The 21,670-nt window shown below is 35.3% G+C and overlaps 1 protein-coding gene across 2 annotated transcripts in view; it reads right to left on the reverse strand.

Moving 5' to 3' along the window:
• Positions 1 to 1,184, reverse strand: part of syndig1l (synapse differentiation inducing 1-like) — a 45,884-nt gene extending 44,700 nt beyond the window's left edge. For both annotated transcript variants that reach the window (XR_012395529.1, XM_005160575.5), the window contains exon 1: positions 599 to 1,184. The gene's annotated coding sequence lies outside the window, so the exon portion shown is untranslated. The remainder of the gene's footprint in view (positions 1 to 598) is intronic.
• Positions 1,185 to 21,670: the final 20,486 nt, after the last annotated feature.

The raw sequence follows: 21,670 nt of genomic DNA on the forward strand, positions 1-21,670 counted from the left end.
TCATAGCGCCGTTTCCTTTGATAGCAATGAATAATTAGAGGGCATCTATAAACAGTACAGCATTAGTATTTAGCAAACAGAGAATGAAAGCTTTATCTATCTATCTATCTATCTATCTATCTATCTATCTATCTATCTATCTATCTGTGTACTGTAAATGCTTTGCTTGCATGATTCATCTGGACAGTACTGGACAGTGTAGTGTACTACACATAGTAGTTACTGTACATCATAACTGACATTACTAATGTGCTTAAAACAATTCATATAAATGATGTCAATAACGATAATTCACCTTATTACTGCAAGATGGAATACATAATGCGTAATGTGTCTCTGTAAACAGCAGTTATATATGTACTTTCCACACAAGGACGCATAAAAATGCACTTTGTTGGAACTCAAAATGTAATAAATAATTGCCACAGGCTGTTATATATAGTATACATTTGTAAGCTACTGCATTTAATCGTAATAGCAGTTAATGCAGGTACTTACACTGTTAATACACTGACTATTTCTGCTCATTCCGGAAGGCAGTTTGTAGATAAGCGCCATATATATACATTTTTAAGCTTCATGTTTTGAAATGTCTTACCTTGCGACTTGGCAATCCAGGTGTCCGGCTCATTCAGTTTGATTCAATGAAAATTTGGCAGTCGACTGGCTTTCCAGAGAAATGTCAAGCGGTTTGAATCCGTAGTCTCGCATTGCAGAAGCCCGTGAGGCGCCGGTAAACTCGATAAACAACAATACCTCTGATTCGTAAGGATAAACGGGAGCATCAAAACAAAGAACAACCTGCTAAACGCGAGTCACTGAAGCAGTTCTTGAGCAACAGATATCCGACGAAATACATAATCTATGTTGGTTTAAAGCAGGTAAATTACTGACAGTGACACAGTAAAGGTTTAAAACACTCGTACTGTACGCCGCGCCTCATAGTAGTGCGAGTCCGCGCGCATCTCTCAGCTTTTCACGAACTTTCTTGTCCGAATCTCCGCGCTTCTGAACCACGAAGAAATATTTCACTGTCCTCTTTGTTTACTGTATGAATTCATCAAATCACGTTAATCAGGCTATTGGGGTGCGAAGCTGTAAATTCCTCGTCCATAAAAGTCAATAGTCAGCGAGAGTGAGATGAAATGGTGTCAGTGTCGGAATGAACGGACTTTCAGTTGCGCGTCGCTCCAAACAGCACACGAAATATGTACCATGTGTCTCGTGCGCGTCGGTGTGTTTCCGTCGACTCTCCTTCAGCCCATATAAAAACATTATACGGCAGCTTTGCGTGGGAAGAAGATCTTACAGCTCTAAAGCATATCCACGGTTTTCTGAGGGAAGCTCCACTTGCAATGTCGACGATAAATATTACAGCAAAGTATTTATTTATTTATTTCCAATAGTTGGAGTGTCCATATAAAGAAGTGGAGAGGAATGTATAAAGGTACAGCCCCATAGAATAGAAGACACATGACTGGGTCAGGGTAGGAAAAAGGAGCCAGTTTATCCCTTATGACGAACATGCCATCTGCAAACAATGAAAGTAATACTTACAGATTGTATATCGATGGATTGAGAGCACATTATGTATTAACAGTCATATAATTTTATTTTTATCACTAAATACACTTTTCAAAACAGAAGCCATTTCTTGGAATGACCCAATTATGTGTTTTTAATTTAGTATTTCATTGTTATTTGATCATTGAGAAAGTTTAGGATATGTTTTGTCATATTTATATATTTGTGTTTAATTTTTTTTCATTACAGGTCAACATAAATAGTTTATTATGATGTTGGACAGTAAATATCTGCTATTTTTATTTCATTAACAGTAAAACTGTTTAACCTTGCTAATTTAACATGCATAACAGTAACTAAATCCAATATTATTATTTTATGAGATAGCACAATAGAATTTATTAACATTTTTTATCTGTTTGCATGTTTATAATACAATTATGATCAATTGTACTGTGCCCAATTCTTGGAATGAATTATTTAAATAAGCTACTTGATTTGGCATTTTATTTATGACTCAGTGTTTCAGGATGCGATTTGTTCTTACTTGATTTTACATCTTCTTAATATTATATTTTGTCTTTGTCACCAGGGGTCAATTCATGTGGTTAACCTGTTATTTTATAAAGTAATTATCTGACAATTGGACTATCTGTAAAAATGTCAAAACTGATATTTCAATAAATACCGTTTGTTCTCACCCTACAGAAAAACCAATAACAAAATCATGCCTGAAATAAGTTTTATTTATCTGTTTATGAAACTTTTACAGATATAACAAAGTAGTTTTACAGAGAAATTTACACAAGCATTATTCCCACCCATACCCTCTAAACAAGATGAAATTACATTTATCCAAGAGAGAAAAGAAATAATAATAATAATAATAATAATAATAATAATAATAATAATAATAATGAATATAATTGATCATAAATAAAAAAATTATCAAATAAGTTAAACAATAAAAAACCTGTACAGAATTCACATGTACCTTGATAACCCAATATTGCAAACATTAATTTTCAGGTATTCATTCATTTATTTTATTTTCGGCTTAGTCGTATTATTAATCTTGGGTCACCACAGTGGAATGAACCGCCAACTTATTCAGCATATGTTTTACTCGGCGGATGCCCTTCCGGCTGCAACTTATCACTGGGAAACATCCATACACACTCATTCACACACATAAACTCCAGACAGAAATTCCAACTGACCCAGCCGGGGCTCAAAACAGCGACCTTCTTGCTGTGAAGCGATTGTACCCAGTATTTATACAGTGTACTTAATTACATTTGCATTGCAATTGAAAGGCCCTAAGATTTAGATTGACCGTCTGTAGAGATACAGATATGCTCAGAAAAGAACATTTTAAATAGGTCCCATGTTTCAGAAAAAGCTCTAGTATTGCCGTTTATTGTAAACCTGATTTTTTTCCAAATGGATGAAGCTCATTGCATTTCGCAACCAGTTGTCAAAACACAGGGGAAATCTTTGTTTCCATACTAAAAGAATAATCTGTCATGCTAACAGTGTCAAAAAATGGGCATTTGCAGTTCAACTCGATAACCCTGTTATATTATAAGAAAGTCCAAAAAGCGCAATAAGAGGACACAGTTCGATGTGCATCTTTCACAGAAGAGAAACAGCTGAAAATTAATAGCCAAAATAAGTTATTGATGGACAAAGCCAAAACATATGTATTAAGTCTGCAGGTGCTTGATTACAGCCATCACATAGGGGTCCAAGTCTTGGGTTATTTTTGCCAACCTCATTTTAGTCAAGTATGTTTGATAAACTAATTTTAATTGGTTAAGGCAATGTTGTGCACAAATAGAGGAGGTATGAACATGGCACAAAATCTTGGTTCACATCTTATCCTCGAATGTAAGATTAAGGTCTTTATTATTATTATTATTATTATTATTATTATTATTATTATTATTATTTCCTTTTTTTAGCCAGGAGGTCACATTGAGACAATACTGTCTCTTCTTCCAGTGAAGATGACAGACAGTACATAAAGTTTCACACAAAAATCCCAAAAACAATAACCACAAAATCACCATTCGTAAAAAGGTCGGATCATAAAATACAATTACAAGTATCCTTTAAGACGTTGTACAGAAGATGTTAAAAAATACTCAGAGTCAGAGGTGTGTCAAGATTAAGCTGATTTTGCAGGTCATTCTAAGCCCTGTAGGAGCATAAAAGGAAAAAGCATGTTTGCCAAGTTCTGACAATACCCTTGGGACTGTTAACCGAAAACAGGAACCAAATCTAGTGTGTTGGTAATTTATGTAAAATGTTAGCAAATAAGAAAGTTGGATGGTAGTTTACCTAAGAGAGCATTTTAAAGTAAATAAGGAATCGTACAAAATACTGTGATGTGTCCATGAGTCTGCACCTTTGACAAAGTGTATTGCTGCATGATAAACATAATCTAGTAGAGTAGCGGCTGCATGCATATATAGATTATCACCATAATCAATTATAGACAAAAATGTATGCTTAAATAATTTCTTACGTGCCTTTTAACCCTCATGTCGTGTTCACATCCCGCCCCTTTCTTTAGTGTTCCTGGTCAAAATTGACCAGTCTGTTTTAACTGCTCTTACAGTTGCACAAAAAACATTTTTCACCACCAGATTTTAATTTAACATTCTTTAGCTGTGAACAATGTGTAAAAGTAGTGTGTAACATGAATTTATAGAATTAGACATAAAATAACTGCAGCGAAAACACAAATAAGCACCATCTGCATGATTTATCCATCGGAATGATTTATCAACCAGTAAAGCACAAACAAAACTATATATGTATTCTTTCCTGTGTACTCGAATTTTCATTCAGTCCGTCAGTTGGATTATATTAGTGTACTAATGTAGGGAATAGTGACTGAGGGTATGGATGGTGAGTAGACACAGAACTAGCCCTTGTAATATTTTGGTCATTTTTGAGTGAGATGCTAATGGTCTACTCCAATAAAATAATCGATGATAAGCAAGATTGGCTGAATAGAGATTGGCCGAAAGAAAGAAAGAAAGAAAGAAAGAAAGAAAGAAAGAAATTAGTACAAATTAGCCACTAAATTGACAAAACATAAAATAGTTATGTTTCCTTGTAAGATCAGGCTGGAGGTTCGGCACAAGCATGTAAAAGAGATGTGTACCTGCAAAAGACATTGTTCATTCTGAAATGTGTTAGTGAGTTGGGGTGGTGCGTATGGAGATGTTTTCTGTCTGATGGATGACTATAGTCTGGAGACCCATTCATTTCTGGGAACACCACAGGTGTAACAAGGTTGATCAAAACACTCAAAACTCAATGAAAGAGGTGATCATCACTTCTATATGGTTAAGCGCAGAGTGTGAAGTATATCATAAGGCCTTGAGGCAATCAGATGTAAAACACAATATTTATGAGGGTTTTAAGCTGCAAATTGGTCGGATTTGACCCAAACATGACAGGAAGGTTAAGGAAAAGATTAAAATGTATAAGAAACCTACTTTAGGCCTAACCTTTTTTAATAACTTGTCAATGTGTATAGCAAGGTCTGACTCCCACTGATGTTTAATAAAGGAAATGCCTGAAATATGTTAAACACACATGATCATAAGTGGAAATGTAAAACACATGATCATGTTTCAACAATGTGTCCACCTTTGTTTACATGTGTTTCACATGTAATGCTTAAATCATTTTCCACTTATTTCACATGAGATTGCAAGTCTGATGCTCATGGTTTTTCAGTAAAAATGATACTTTAGCAGGTGAACTGTAGCAGTAACAAACAATACCATTGAAAAAACAATACCACTTAATCTGATTTAATCTTTAATCTGATTTGATGTTTATCATTATAATGAAATTTGCTTTTATAAAAATCACCATTTCAAAACAGATACAGCTCTCATTTCATGGAGTGACCCAATTATGTGTAAGATAAGCCTGAAGACATAACAATCAATGCTCTTGAAGAATAATCTCACCAAATAAAAGATAATAAAAATCTCTTTCAAATTTATATTCATTTCAAGAATTATAATTATAGCGCCTCCATGAGCTATTTTCAGCAGGCGTTATAATATATAACGTACATCATGTAATAGAAAGTAAGAGGGGGCGGTGTTTCTATAAAAAGTAAGAGTCATATGGGAATACAGCAGGAGGGAAATGCTCCGATGTATCTGTGTCTGAGTGCAGAATTGATGTGCCTCAAAATCCTCTTTCATGTGCTCCGTCGGATCACAATTTAAATTGCTGTAAAAAGGGGGAGGGTGGAAAAAAGAGGTGACACAGAGATACCCAGCTGAACCACCAGTGTGTATCATAACTCAGTGAATCATTTTGGAGGAGAATAAAAACATGCACTGGGAAAAGCAGATCATGGATGGGATTGTAATTAAAAGTGCAAAGGGGATGTATCTGTGCATGTTATGAAACCTGTCTGTTCTGATTCAGTGGTCTCAAAGCCCTGGGTGAAAGCATGGCATTTAATAGACTGCCGCCTTTTGTGGTGGCATGTGTCCACGCTTTGCTTTTCTCTTCACAAACAGCTGCTCCACACGCTTCAAACCCAAATCAATCACAATGTCTCCCACAGCAAATTTGACTTACACAGAGAGAAGCTGAGCCTCATTTCACTTTCCCCTTCTGCCGCTGTTTACGTTATCGCTTATTTAAGATTTCAGACTTTCTCCTCGTGTCCATTTTGTCTGGAAAGGGGAAAGCGTTTGTACCTGCGGGCTTAACTTAAGCTTCCGATGAGCTCCAGATTCAATTTATTTCAGCTGAAATGACTTCGGTCCTTTTCGCCACAGAACATTAGAGCTGCAAATGAATATCCTTGGGGTACACTTGTTTGTGGGTCCATCTGGAAACAGCTATCAGACAAATAGAGAATCTTTCAGAAAAATGTGCGACTGTGTGGTCAGACGTCCCTCAAATTGAGCATCGTGGCCTCGGACTCACAATTGGAGAGGCCATGCTGTTGGACAAACTCTTTAAGAACTCAGACCTGAGCTAGACTTCTGTTGACATTCATATTGTATAACCTACTCACAGGATGAAATGGTTAGCCTTGGGCTTGGGAGAACTCAAGAGGGAATAGAAGAAAGTGAAAGGTTTGCTGTAACCTCAAACGCATTGCATAGGTGGTACTGTGCACTTTGGTGGTCCTGTGCAATAGAACATCAATTGTTGCATTATGAAAAGTGCAATCGTTACAGAAAAGCACACATAAAGGACAGTTTAGTTCGCTGGCCATGAATTGGTCCACATTATTTAAGAACCTCTATGATGTACAAAGAAAATAGATAAACTTCATTGGGTTGAAAATATGGTTTGGTGAATTAAATGTTTGTAAGTGTATTAAAATCTACTTTACTTGTAGAGGTGTTTACCTGCTGTTTTACATGTGAGAAAAGTTTCTTCCGTGTTCCTCTGAACGATTTTGTTTTCCTCTTTTATTCTGTAAATGAAACATTTGAAAGATAAACCACAAAGGATTCCCTCAAAAGAAACCTACCAAGGCACTGGAAGTCAACAAATACCTTCGACTTCCATCCCAGAATCCTTATTTGAAGCTGGCAAACATGTGCATATGCTGAAGGATGAAAAAGCCTCATGGTTTAAGTAAGAGTGGTTTGAGGCTGTCACACCAGAAAGTGTTTTCCTGCATATCTCCAGTTCCCAGCTGTGACCAAACTGTTTCTGGTCCACTGATGGACCACGCTGTGTGGTAAAACTGCATTTTTTTTCCATTTGTCAAGCCCATAAAATAAATTAATTGTTTTCAAGTTGCTTTCATGATATTTAAAGGGATAAAATGAAAATTATTTAAAAAATGTATTGTCTTTCCGGACCTGTAGGACTCTTTTTAGACTCCTATTTTTTCTAAACATAAACAGAAGATATTTTTAAAGTGTTTTTTGTCTACACATTGAAAGTCAGTGAGGGCAAGTGACAGTTTTAGACTCTACTGATTTTCAATGCATGTACAAAAAAACTGAAAGCAGCAATTTGCTAAATGCATAAAGTATTTTTTTCTCAGCCAACGATAAACTTTTGGTGAAAGCTTAATGTGACTATTTTCAATTTCATAAGGGTCTTTTTCCAGCATCAATTTTGTAAATACATTCAGTTAAATAGACTTAAGCGTTTATTTAGTTGTTGAAAGACCATGTGACCACTAGCGCCATGAGGATCAGCATACAAGCACAGAAACTCCTTTGAAAATACTGAAGTCAAATAAACCGTCATATTGTAAAGACATGGTGGGGGGAAATGGAATTTAATGCAGTGCTTCTGTCCGGTCTGGGACCCACTCTATGTCATTTATCTATTAGAAAGTGAAGATCACTGTTTTTTAAAGAAATCAGACCTTAAATGTGGCAACTTTATAGTGGAAAGAAAGTGAAGTTCACCGGAAGCACCGAGGCTGGATGGCTTAAATTAAGAGTCTGTGAGAATATACCCCTTTCTCCACCTCTCCAGTAAAATGACAAAATTTGTAAATGTCAATAATGTGTAAAACAATGATAAAAACACAGCTTTTTTAGAAGTTTTGTTAATTTTATTTACATTTATGCCTAAAAAAAAAAAAATACAGAATTATAAAATTTCCATGAGTTAGGTCTAGAGTTCATGCTTTTAATCTTGACTCACATATATATATTGTTTTTATAATTTTATATTTATATTTGATATAATTTTATGTGGTCTTGAAGCCACCTGCATAAGGATTAAAGTCATAAAGTCTTGTTATGTATGTAAACACTGATAAATAAACACATCGAATGAACAGTTTTTTTTAATCTGATAAACATTTAGATCTTACAGTAAAAATATATATTTTTTATCCCTAATGTAGAATTCATAAGTTTGTTTTCCTTTTCATGAACAGCTAGCAAATCTATCCACATATTGCCTTGTTTGGATGTTGATCCTGATACTAACTTATGTGAAAAGAGGAAAAGACTTTAATAACTTTCAGTTATTCAGCCTGAGATAGCCTGAAACTGATACTTAAGCAGGCATGCTGTAGCTGTAACCTTTTTGAATATAAAACAAAACAATTTAATCTGATTTAATCTTTAATCTGATTTGATGTTTATCATTATAATGAAATTTGCTTTTTAAAAAATCACCATTTCAAAACAGATACAGCTCTCATTTCATGGAGTGACCCAATTATTTGTAAGATAAGCCTGAAGACATAACAATCAATGCTCTTGAAGAATAATCTCACCGAATAAAAGATAATAATAATTATCTTTTAAATGTATTTTTTTTAAATGACAGTAATGTGTAAACAAGTAAAAATAACAACAAAAACAACTTTTAGAATCAGTTTTGTTAAAATGTAATTAAAGCTACCTTTCTGTCTATAAAAAAAATTACATTTTAAAATTTCCATGAGTTAGGTCTAGAGTTCATGCTTTTAAATTTCACTCACATATCCATGTTTTAATTTGCTTTACTTATTTTGATACTTGTTTTTATATTTTTATATTTATATTTGTTATATATGTATGTGGTCTTAAAGCCACCTTGTAGAATCTTCTGCCTACATAAGGATTAAAGTTATAAAGGCTTGTTGAGTATATAAACACTGATAAATAAACTAATCCAGAAATAACAGTTATTTTTTTGAATCTCATAAATATTCAGATCTTACAATAAAAAGATATTTTATCTCTAATGTATAATTCATAAGTTTGTTTTCCTTTTCGTGAACAGCAAGCAAATCTATCCACATATTGCCTTGTTTGGATGTTGATCCTGATACTAACTTATGTGAAAAGGGGAAAAGACTTTAATAACTTTCAGTTATTCAGCCTTCTTCCAATTCAAACGCACTTGGGAGGAGGATGTGCTATATTTACAACATTTGCGGAATAAATAAATTATTTTACAACTTTGGTTTTGTGTAAAACGAAGAGACAGTGGAATCCTGGGTGAAATAAAACGACGGTTCACATCAGATTACTGTGTGTTATGACCAACTCCTGCTCCTCATTTGCTCCCCAAAACCATCCATATTCATGACACATCTAAAAATACATATAATGTCTCTGGCACTTCCCCTGCCCCCTGCTCAGCGTCAGCAGTGGCTCCCAGCAGATAAGAGGTGGTATGAGGTGGAGTTCAGTACAGGTCACCCTACAGGTGAACCCACAGTGGCAAGGGCTTTTGGGCATACTGAGAATTAAACACACAGTAACACAGACACACACACACACTGTGTTGATAAGGCAAATAAGAGGCTGCTCTCTGTGGATGATGTGAAGGAAAGTTTTGGCTCAAAGGCAAGTTGCTGGTGGATACATCTGACTATAGCACCATATATGTAGCAAAACACAACACACAGATTTTATTATTTTATATACATATGGATGTCAGTTTGCAGCAAAAAAGTTGCTGGTTCAAGCCTCAGCTGGGTCAGTTACAATTCCCATGTGGAGTTTGCATATTTTCCCATGGGTTTCCCCTACTAGTCCAAAGACATGCGGCAGAGGTAAATTGTCTGTAGTGTATGTGTGTGAATGAGAGTGTATGGGTGTTTCCCAGTGATAGGTTGCAGCTGGAAGAGCATCCGCTGCGTAAAACATATGCTGGATAAGTTGGCGGTTCATTCTGCTGTTGCGACCCCTGATTCATAAAGAGACTAAGCCAAAAAGAAAATGAATGAATATACATAGATATATTTGTTTTAAGTACACTTTATATTGTATTACTGCAGGTTAACTATGTATTTGCTTGACCACTGTATTTCAATGTAATTCTGTGCACAATATTCTAAAGCTGCTTTGGATTGATAATTATTGTGGAAAGCTCTATACTAATCAGATGCACTTAAATGACTTTTGGTGAAAACAATTGGCAACACTTTTTTCACTATTAACTAGTTTCTGGTTAGCAAGCCTAATATTAACATATTAACTGTTATCAGTAGTTATAAAGTACATAGCACTACACTACATGCCTTATTTTACAGAATACCTAAACCTAAGGGTTAGTTTACTAAAAAAAGAAAATGCCATTACTAGTTACTCACCCTCATGTCATTCCAATCCCCTAAGACCTTTATTCATAATCAGAACATATTCTGTATTAATATATTTTAATTCAAGAGCTCCCTCATCATCCATATAGTAATGGTTCAGAGTCGGCACGGGATGGTATGAGATACTGATAACCTTGGATAAATATATCATGGTTTCACAATATTATGATTACTGCTCTGAAATATGTTATGAACACTTCTATGTGCCAATAAAACTGCAAAAACAGCTTAGTTTGCCAATGGTTTCTCTACCAGTTCAGGTCAGGGTGATCGTTTACTATAGGCAGTACAACAATCGGCATTAGAGTCAGCAGCACAACACGCAAGCATTGTATTGTACATGCACCCTGCTATGATGCAGAAGACATATGAACAAAACAGTTTTTACAGTTTTATTTTGGTGCACAAGAGTGTTCTTAGAGCTTTGTAAGATTACAGTTGAACCATAAGTCACATGAAATTTTGTGACAAGATTATTGACTTTTTCTGATATTGAAGAATGTCTCAGGATTGTTGCCGTCAGGTTTTATGTAAAGTACCTTAATTTTTTGTTCTGAAGATCAGTAAAAGTATCAGATGATTTGAGCAAGATGAAAGTGAGAAATAACAGAAATATAATTTTTATGTAAACTAATCCCTTAACATTCTTACTAACTATTAATGAGCAGCAAATTATGAGTTTGATGAGGCAAAAAGATGTGGTTTAAAATCAATAGCGAGAATTTAATTTTAAAATAAAGTGTAACCCTATAATTTGTTATTATGTCCTCTGAAATGAATGCATGCACATGTTGTTTTTACAATAAAGTGAAACTTAAAGGCCCTGAACATTTTGAGCAGCTTGTGGTGCTGGATCGTCTTCTCTATCAGCTCTTCCAACTGTTTTCTCTTTTATGCTGGATGCTTGTGCCATGATGCTCTACCAACTGGCATCGAGTCATTCATACTGGAGGCTATCTGTAACACAACAACAGACTTCTTTGTGCAGTCTCCACTTTCATTCACTGCTTGTGAATGTAAAATTGTGCAAAGTTTCATAGATCATAAATGAGGTATTGTTTCCCACAAGAAATAATTCTGAACTGGTTAATAATAAAGTCTGTGAAACATGGTGCAATTTTGAATGTGTGGACTTGACAAATCACCTTTAGGAGACACACTCTTTTCCTTTCCATATGTACCTTTTTAATCAGACAATTTAATTATAACTTAATATTTAAACAGCTATCATAACATCAGTTTTCAAGATTCAGACCTTTTTGAATTTTCTGACGCTATGAAAATTAAAAACAGGAAATACATTTGGACCATTGTTGGTCCGACTTTATATTATGTGGACTTAACTACTAGGTACTCGCATAAAAAAAAAAAAAAAAAATTAAATGTACTTACTGTGTTCATAATGTTTTGCAGAACACTTCTAGTGTTCTTGAGGTGGGATAGGGGGAAGGTTAGAGACAGGTTTGGTGGTATGGGTTGGTTTAAAGGTGGGTTAAGGTGACGTAAATTACAGAAATTAATTACAGATATTTAATCAATCATTACTACAATGTAAAAACATTTTCACAATACACACATTGCAACAAATGATTAATTTCAGTGTAAATACAGCACATATTTGTTAAGGCTACTTAATATAAAGTGGGATCCCATTGTTATTGTTTACATGCCTCAAAATGGTCAATAAATGTTCTTATTGCACATAAATTTGTAAACTCATTTACAAATGACCAACCTGTAGTCTTCATTGGCTGCTTTATGGGCTTGTCCAAATACCCACACTTGCATACTCTTGTATGTGTAGGACAGAAAGCAAGTCCACAAAACTTTCCCAGGTCAGAAAAACACCAAAACGCAGTGCACAAGGTGACACTATTTTCAACGTATCCTATCATCAGTTTGTGTCTAGATCTTTCAAGATGTCACAGAACCCAAAGGTTAGATACTAATAATAGTTTTATTTAACTTAAGAGTAAAACATTTTTCAGTTTTTTTATCAGTATGAGTATTTTGACAGCCCAACATCTACTTTGATTGTCAAACACTGGCACTGTAGTTGTTGCTAAGGGGTAGAGGAGATTAGTTTGTGTTGATGACATTTGCTTACACTTTCAAATAGTGGGGACTTGACTGTAAAATCACTGCTATTGTTATAGTTTGTTTGTATCATTATTTACAAGTGCTAGGAAAGCTTTCAGAGGTGATATTTAGATATGGTAATGGATGTATGGTTTCTGACACACACACAAGAGGTACAGTAAATCAATCACAACAGACTGGGTTATCTGAGCAATCAGAGCAAAGTAGATTATTGGAAAGGATAGATTTAGAGAGACTGCATTCTTAGAACAAACTCAACAATGTTTCAGACACTCAACAGTGTATATTAAAATAAAATAAAGAGTATTTTTGACCTTGGATGGATGTAGTTTATTTTAAGTGACCACAAAAATAAAATTTGTTTTACATGCTGTGCATTATTTTGCAGGAATGTGAACTTGTCACCTTGTTTCATATCCGAAATAGGTAATTATCATGATTTTGTCTAGGGGTCAGGGTCTGAGAGCATCTTTTCCGAAGACAAAACAAACACACACACAACAACTAAAAAAACTTCCTTCCTGGATTTGCATGTGTAATGTTCTAGGGAAAAGTGACATGACTAAAAAAAAGCCAACTCTGTGAGATTTCTTTAGCAAGTTGCATTTTGTTCTTCTTAACCGAAATACGCAATTAAATGTCTGGCATGTAATTAATTTGCCTGGCATGGCTGACTTGTTTTGGTTTAACATTAGTAGCATTTCTTCCACAGAATCTAACATTAGTGCAAGTTTTATTTATTGCAAGTACTACTTGTATAAGTCTACTAACAATGAACCACAACATAATTAAACAGTTGCTATTACATGCACGAAATGTTCCATGCAATTTCATATTGACAGGATTTTAAATGACCACCCCCAACTGCGGGTAAAAATCTAATTATTGTACTTGATAATTTAGGCACATCATGGAATATTCAATTGGCCTGAATGTTATTAGTCATTGTTACCAATATTATCCAGATTTGTTTTAATTAATAATCAATTTCTGTAGTGGTTTAAATTCCCGTTAGTAAATTAGCACAGAAAATAAAGATCTCCTTAAGGAAAAAAAAAAGTGTAGCAGTAAATCTAATAAGTTAGTAATTTCATTTTTAAATTGCAGACATGACAGTCTTTCTATCATTAGGGTGGGGGCCTTCCCGCTGCAGTAAAATACAAATATAATGTAACATTAGGATAGGCTAGACATGATGAAAGGACAATATAAAATATAAAACACTTATTTTAGTAACCATAAGTGCATATGCTATACCTAAACTGTTTCTATTTCTACAGTGGCAATAGAATGACTAGATTTGTTGTATATTTGGCCAAATAACATCCAGAAAAGCACAAGGAGAAAACGGAAAAAAAGCATGAATAGTCTACAGCACCTTGTCCACTATATTCGTTAAGTTACAGAACAAGAAGTATGATGGAACTGAATCATCGGGCTTTCCATGTCTGAGAGCTTAAAGTCGACGTTTTTGATATGAAAAAAATTGTAATGCAAAGAGTGAATGTGTAGAACAAAGTGTTTTATTATAATTATGGGCCTTTTAAATGCCTTTCTCTTTCAAAGTTAATGCTTTGACTGCAGCATTAACTCTAAGCGCTCATGAAAGGAATTAGACTTGAATGCCAGTTCACACCCACTAAGCTTTATCAAGCCAAAACACAAATGAAGTCTCTTTGGTTTTATCGACCCATTTAAAAAGTGAGCTTTACCAAGATATTGAAATTGCAGAAGTCCATTACCATCTGTGCGTCAGACTTCGCTTCGTGACGATCAGAGCTTCAAGCCACTGAATCACAACAAGATTAATCTTATGAAATATGTCAGCCTTGTAATATCACATAGAAAAAAAGTTTGGATGTAGAATAGTGTTGAAAATGAAGGTCTAAATCATGTATTAGCATTGAAGTTGGTGTCATGAGGTTTTATCTGCTCAGAACTGGGGTCCGTTCTTCATACTTCACTTAAATGATCTAAGATGATTTGGCGAATCAGGGATCTTTTAATCTTGATAACTGATTTCTGGCTAATTTGGTTTTTCAAACAAGTTGGCAAATCATTAAAATGTCTGGATCAACTGATTTTAGATCATGCAGTCTGTTGTAAAGGACAGATCTATTGATCCTTGAAATTATGATCAGCAATGCAACGATTGACTGACGGCAAAGCAGCTTAATCACATCATCTGATTAACATTCAATTATCCATGTGAGCAAAATTACATAAAATATGATACACAGTAACTTTCCACATTTGTTTTGGGCTGCAGGTTTAACACTTTCATGTGTCGAGAGTATTTAGCAATTTTTAGTTTTACATCTGGCATATCCTAGGCCTATTCAAGTTTCTTAATCGGCGTATGGCGTTTCAATTAATTTGGCATAAAATGGCACCGTGGCGATGCGTGGTGACCCAGTGGCGCAGTAGGTAGTGCTGTCGCCTCACACCAAGAAGGTTGCTGGTTCGAGCCTCGGCTGGGTCAGTTGTCGTTTCTGTGTGGAGTTTGCATGTTCTCCCTACAATTGCGTGGGTTTCCTCCAGGTGCTCCAGTTTTCCCCACAAGTCCAAAGACATGCGGAACAGGTGAATTGGGCAGGCTAAATTGTCTGAAGTGTATGAGTGTGTGTGTGAAAGTTTCACAGAGATGGGTGCATCCACTGCGTAAAAAACGTGCTGGATAAGTTGGCGGTTCATTCCGCAGTGTCAACCCCGGATTAATAATGGGACTAAGCCAGAAAGAAAATGAATGAATGAATAAATAAAAATGGTGCCAATTACCAACAGTAAAAAGGAATTGGCTGCGGTTAGAGAAGCTGTGTGAATATTTTTATTTATTTAATAAATGACTTGTGCCTCAGAAGACAACTCTGACACGCAATGAATGCTCTTTACAATTCTAGAGGCAAATAATAATATAAAACCACTAATACTGAAATAGTTACAACGTTTTAGAATGACCAAAAAATCATTTCAGATGGTTTACAATGTGCTCAGCCTGTTGATTTGTCCATTTGCACACATTTTTATTATCACATGAGCTTTTTTAAATGCACATACTGAAATTTGTTCGGTAAAAGGGTTTCCATCGTAGTTTATGCACATTTTGTCTTATTGAATAAAAAGTTTACCCTACTCAGGTATGCGCATATGTTTTTTTTTTTGCATTTTAAAAATGTAAATACAGGCTTTTCCATCAACTGATTTCTATATGCATATAACCAAAATGTGCATAAAAATAGGTGGATGGAAACGTAGCTACTGTCATAGCTGTCAAAACATCTGCACGACTGCATAATTTATTATTCATTTAAAAAAAAAACTGTAGAATATTGCGCATATCTGTTATCATACACAATTTTTACTAAAGTTGGTACCTCAAAATAGTACACGTTTGTGTCTAAACAGTCAGTATAATAAATGTTCTCTTTGAATCTGTTGGGAAGATAAGACCCCCATGACTTTTATACTTAATTCAGAGTTCAGATGCAAAAACCTCAAATTAAAAGGCTGTCTGAAATTTCCATCGAAAATTTGCATTTTTCTCAGCCCCCTTTGTTTATGTTGAGATATTTCACTTTAAAAGACAGAAAAAGGACTTATTCTTTGCCATAAAAGTGATTTTACTTGATTTTACTAATAAGCCTGCTCCTGAGCAGGTTTCAGTTACCAGACCTGTTGCTATGACAACAACTCTTGCATGAGTTTTGAAGAACGAAATGATCCTGGATCGTGTCAAATCATCAATAACCAAATCAGCCAAGTAATCCACATATAAAGAAGGAACCCCTGGAGTCTTGTTCAGCTTTATTTGCTTCTCATTTGTAAATCAAGAGCCTACTAAACATGACCCAGACTATTTCAAATAGAAAAGTGTAAGTATAAGTGACTAAAGTCAAACAAAAATTGCTCAGGGGTAGCCTAAATAATGTGTCGGTGCTTTTTGGGTAAGGGATTCAACAGAATAAACAGCAATAATTAGCCCAAGGCTCTCGAGAAATGTGAAAAAAATATTAAATACATGGTAAAAACTGATTTTTACCTTATAAGTAATTTCAACATTCAGTACAGTAAACTGAATGAAAACATCAAACTGAATGTGTACATGATTAAAGCATGAATAACATAAAAAATATGTGGGTATGACTTATCTATTGTATAATTTATTTACAGTATATTCATGTTTTTTTTGCAGAGTTGTGTTTTGTATTGTGTTCAATTATCAATTCATCATTGTAATAAATACTTTTAATTATTGATATGACTGTGTACATGACTTAAAACAACTATTTGCACTTTAGTGTCACAATCCTATATTTGGCCACTATTACAACTTTTTTTTCAGATAAAGAGTTACAGTATGAAGCTATGTGTTTGAGTTGTTTATCACGCTCTCATTTTTTAATGTTTTATTTATTTGTTTCAGTTTTTGAACAGTGGTTATTGGATTGACCTTAATCATACGCTTGTAGTTAATGCTGAGCTGAGCTGAGCTGAACCGTGATGTTCTGAAGCTGTTGAATGCAGAATGAGGCTGTCTTTGTGTGTTTCCCTATAAGGAACAAGAAAACAAGGCCAGAAGCAGTGACCTGGGAGTGTATAAACTCAGGGTGGTTGTAAGGCATCAGGTTTGGGTTACTGCCAAAGCCTTTGCCAAGGCCACCACGAAGGACTTAATTCTGTAATGTTTGACTGAGGTATAAAATGAGATGACTTCAGCTGTGTTACAGCATCCAGTGCAGCTTGCAAAATGAAATAATCTTGACTGCAGTTAACTGAGCATTGCGTTTTTGTCAAAAGTACTATTTGGTCAGACACAGTCCATTTTAAATAATCCAGTTTCTTTTTTGCTCAAGTAATGGCTGACTGGGTTTGTCATTTGAAGCTGAGGGATTATTCTCTTAACATACAGTATTTCTTTAATAAATAAAAATATCACAATATTAGATTTTATTTTTTATTTATAATATACATACACCTTTATATTTACTACACAGTTATCTAAAATACTTGATTTTGATTGATGAACTAGATTTTAGGGTTAGTTCACCCCAAATTCAAAATTGTGCCATAATTTCCTCAGACTTGTGTTGTTCCAGACTCCATTTAATTAATTTTTTTCATCAGGACACAATGAATATATCTTTAGTCAAACTGAGAGACGTCTGTCCCTTCACAGAAAGTCTTTATCAACTCAAAATTCAGATTCTTCCAAAAATAATCAAAAGGTCAAAAATAAATCCTGATGAGTTTAGCAGATTAGTTTTCTGTAGAGACTCAATCACTTAATATGATGATAATTTATTCACTCATAAATGTCAGGAACAGTGGATATATTGGTTTATTCAACAGTTGTTTATTCATACATGTTTGATGTGCAAAATACCCTTAATTGGTTTACGCAAAGGCTTAAGTGGATCTCATTGGCTCTCTCACATCAAGCAAGCACTACTGAACTTTCATGACCATCTTTAAATGCTGTTCGCTGATGAAAGTTTAAATGTGAATCTTATGAAATTAGTGATTTCCTTCAGAAGACTTAAAAATAAGGATTTTTTTAAAAATGGATCAGATCTTTGGGCAAACATACTTTAAGATACTCAGATTTAATTAAAGACATCTTTACATGTTTTTGAAGAAAACCAATAGTCTTAAGAGCAATGTCCTTTTAGGTGTGAACTAACCATTTACTGTTCTTTATGTGCGCACACACACACACACACACACACACACACACACACACACACACACACACACACACACACACACATATATATATATTAGTGCTGTCAATCGATTAAAAAAAATAACTAATTAATCGCACCTTTTAAAAAAATTTATCACGATTAATCGCGATTAATCACATTTAAAATACTGAAACTTGTAATTTTGGCTATTGCAAAATTTATGTAAAGCAAGACAAAAACTATTTAAATTAAAAAAATAATTGTTTATTAGAATTAAAATTTAAAATTTAATTGTTTAATAGAATTTTTGTTTAACTTGTAACACAGATTTCTTCATGTAAACAACATACCCACAATAAACCATCAAGATCCTGGCTTGACAGCCATATTTATTAAAGAAATTAAAACACAGGCAGGTTAATGACATTTAAATTTCAAAACAATCAATGCCAATAAAGAAAACATTGATTTCCATGTTGGATTCTGGACTGCAAAAAAATGCCAAAATACAGGAATTGCAGATATGGAAAATGAAAAATAATAATAATATACTAGACAATACAAACTGTTGCACTCATTGTAAAGTTTTATTGCTGTGAGTTGAGAACATTAGTTATAGAGTAGAAACAATTTTGCTTAATCCTCCTTTACATTCATCCAGTTGCTAAGACTAGGAGTATCCCGAAAGTGCACAGAGACTCCCAAATGCCCGCAAATGAATGATAATTTCTGGCAAACCGGTCGTTAAATACATTGCACACCCCTCTCCCCCGCATCTCTCCTAGCTCTTCAGGTAGCCTATGTCGCGCGCAACTTACCCCCACCGTCCTTCAGGTACGTCACGCACTCCCCTATTCAGATACGTCGCTCACTCCACCCCTGACACCCCTCAACAGGCCTGACACAGACACACACACAGACACACAGACACACACACAAGGCGCTCTAGACGTTTTGGCCCCAACGTCCTTCCATTCTGGAGCGACTCCCCTCAGATTCAACACGCATGATCACGTTCATCAAATTTGCTTAAACTAAGCGTCCTAAAGTATTACTGTATTTCACAAGGATTCTGACACAACAACGCAAAGCATACGCTTTCATTGCGTTTAATGAGGTAACACGCTAAACTTGGAGGGCTCATGCTGAAAGGCAGAGTAATGCCCTGTCTTTGACAGCTCGCGACTTTCTGAGTACATTCACATAAGACACCAATACTCCGATTTTAATATGATTAAGATTATACTCGTATTAAAATTTTACCATGTAGCCTAAGCAGTGATTTTATTACCTTAAAGGAACACCGAGTCACGAAATGCGGAGGATTTTCTTTCTGTTCGCCATGCGGTATCAACTTTCAACAGAGGTCGAAAGTTAAAAATGAAACACCCGAAATTGGATGAAACTCTGGAGAGCCTGGTGATGCGACTAATTGTTTTATACTGAAACTTGCCTTCAAAAAGTGCTTCCTTGGTCTTATCCACATTTCTTGCATGTTAAACACACGTCCACCACAACAGGAAGTAAAAAAAAAACTGCAACTGCGTTAATTGCGTTAATTTTTTTTAACGCGTTAATTATTTAAAATTAATCGCATGCGTTAACGCACTAATTTTACAAGCTAATATATATATTATATTATATATTTATATATATATATATACAGTATATATATATATATATATATATATATATATATATATATATATATATATATATATATATATATATATATATACATATATATATATATATATATATATATACACTCACCGGACAGTTTATTAAGTACACCTGACCAACTGCTCGTTAACTCAAATTTCTAATCAGCCAATCACGGGCAGCAACTAAATACATTTGGGCATGTAGACATGGTCAAGACAATCTGCTGCAGTTCAAAGTGAGCATCAGAATGAGGAAGACAGGTGATTTTTAGTGATTTTGAATGTGGCATGATTGTTGGTGCCAGACAGAAACTCCTGATCTACTGGGATTTTCACGCCAACCATCTGAAAAAGAGAAAATATCCAGTCAGCGACAGTGAGGAAGGCACAACAACGCCTCTTCTTCCTCAAGCATCTCAGGAGTTTTGGAATGAGCCCCCACATCCTCCGCTTGTTCTACACCTGCACTGTGGAGAGCATCCTGTCTGGCTCTATCACCACCTGGTATGGAAACAGCACCAGTGGCAATCGCAAAGGACTACATGGGATTGTGCGAACTGCTGGACGCGTAGTAGGAGTTAAGCTTCCCTCCCTCCAGGACATCTACACCTGGCAGTGCATGAGGAAAGGCAAGAGAATTATCAGCGACTCCAGCCACCCAAGCCATAAACTTTTCTCTCTGTTACCCTCAGGCAGACGGTTCTGCAGCATCCGGTCACGCACCAGCCGACTGAAAGAAAGCTTCTTCCCTCTGACTATCAGGCTGATGAACACTTAACACACCCCACACAAACTCTTACATACTCCTCACTGCACACCATCAATATGTAGCATGCACTGCACTTTAACCAAATCATACTTAAAACAATACTGCCTATAACTATGTGTACAACTATTCATTGTACATATCGCCGTCAACACTGCCAATTTTACATTGTCCTGTTTTTTTAGGAGTATGCTGTTGTATGTTGTTGTATTTTGCAGTGTCTGTATTTTGCACTGTCGTTGTATTTGCACTGTTGTTGTATTTGCACTGTCTGTATTTTGCATTGTCGTTGTATTTGTGCTGTCTGTAGGGCCCATTAGTACCAACTAAGCATTGTGTCAATGCCACAGCCTACCTGAATATTGTTGCTGACCATGTCCAGCCCTTTATGACCACAGTGTACCCATCTTCTGATGGCTACTTCCAGGACAACGCGCCATGTCATAAAGCGCGAATCATCTCAGACTGACATGAGTTCATTGTACTGAAATGTCCTCCACAGTCACTAGCTCTCAATCCAATAGAACACCTTTGAGATGTAGCTGACAGGGAGATTCGCATTACGGATGTACAGCTGACATATCTGCAGCAGCTGCGTGATGCTATCATGTCAATATGGAGCAAAATCTCTGAGGAATCTAATGGAAGACCTTTGAGATGTGGTGGAAGAGATTCGCATCATGGATGTGCAGCCGACAATTGGCAAGTTCTGAAGGCAAAAGGGGTTCCAACCCGGTACTAGTAGGTGTGCCTAATAAAGCAGCCTGTGAGTGTATATGTTGGTATCATGTATAATCTTTATCATTTACATTCTTAAAGTTCATTACTAATGTTCTTACTCAAAGTTCGGCATCTTTAA

Source organism: Danio rerio, chromosome 20 (assembly GCF_049306965.1).
Source record: "Danio rerio strain Tuebingen ecotype United States chromosome 20, GRCz12tu, whole genome shotgun sequence".
NCBI lineage: Eukaryota > Metazoa > Chordata > Actinopteri > Cypriniformes > Danionidae > Danio > Danio rerio.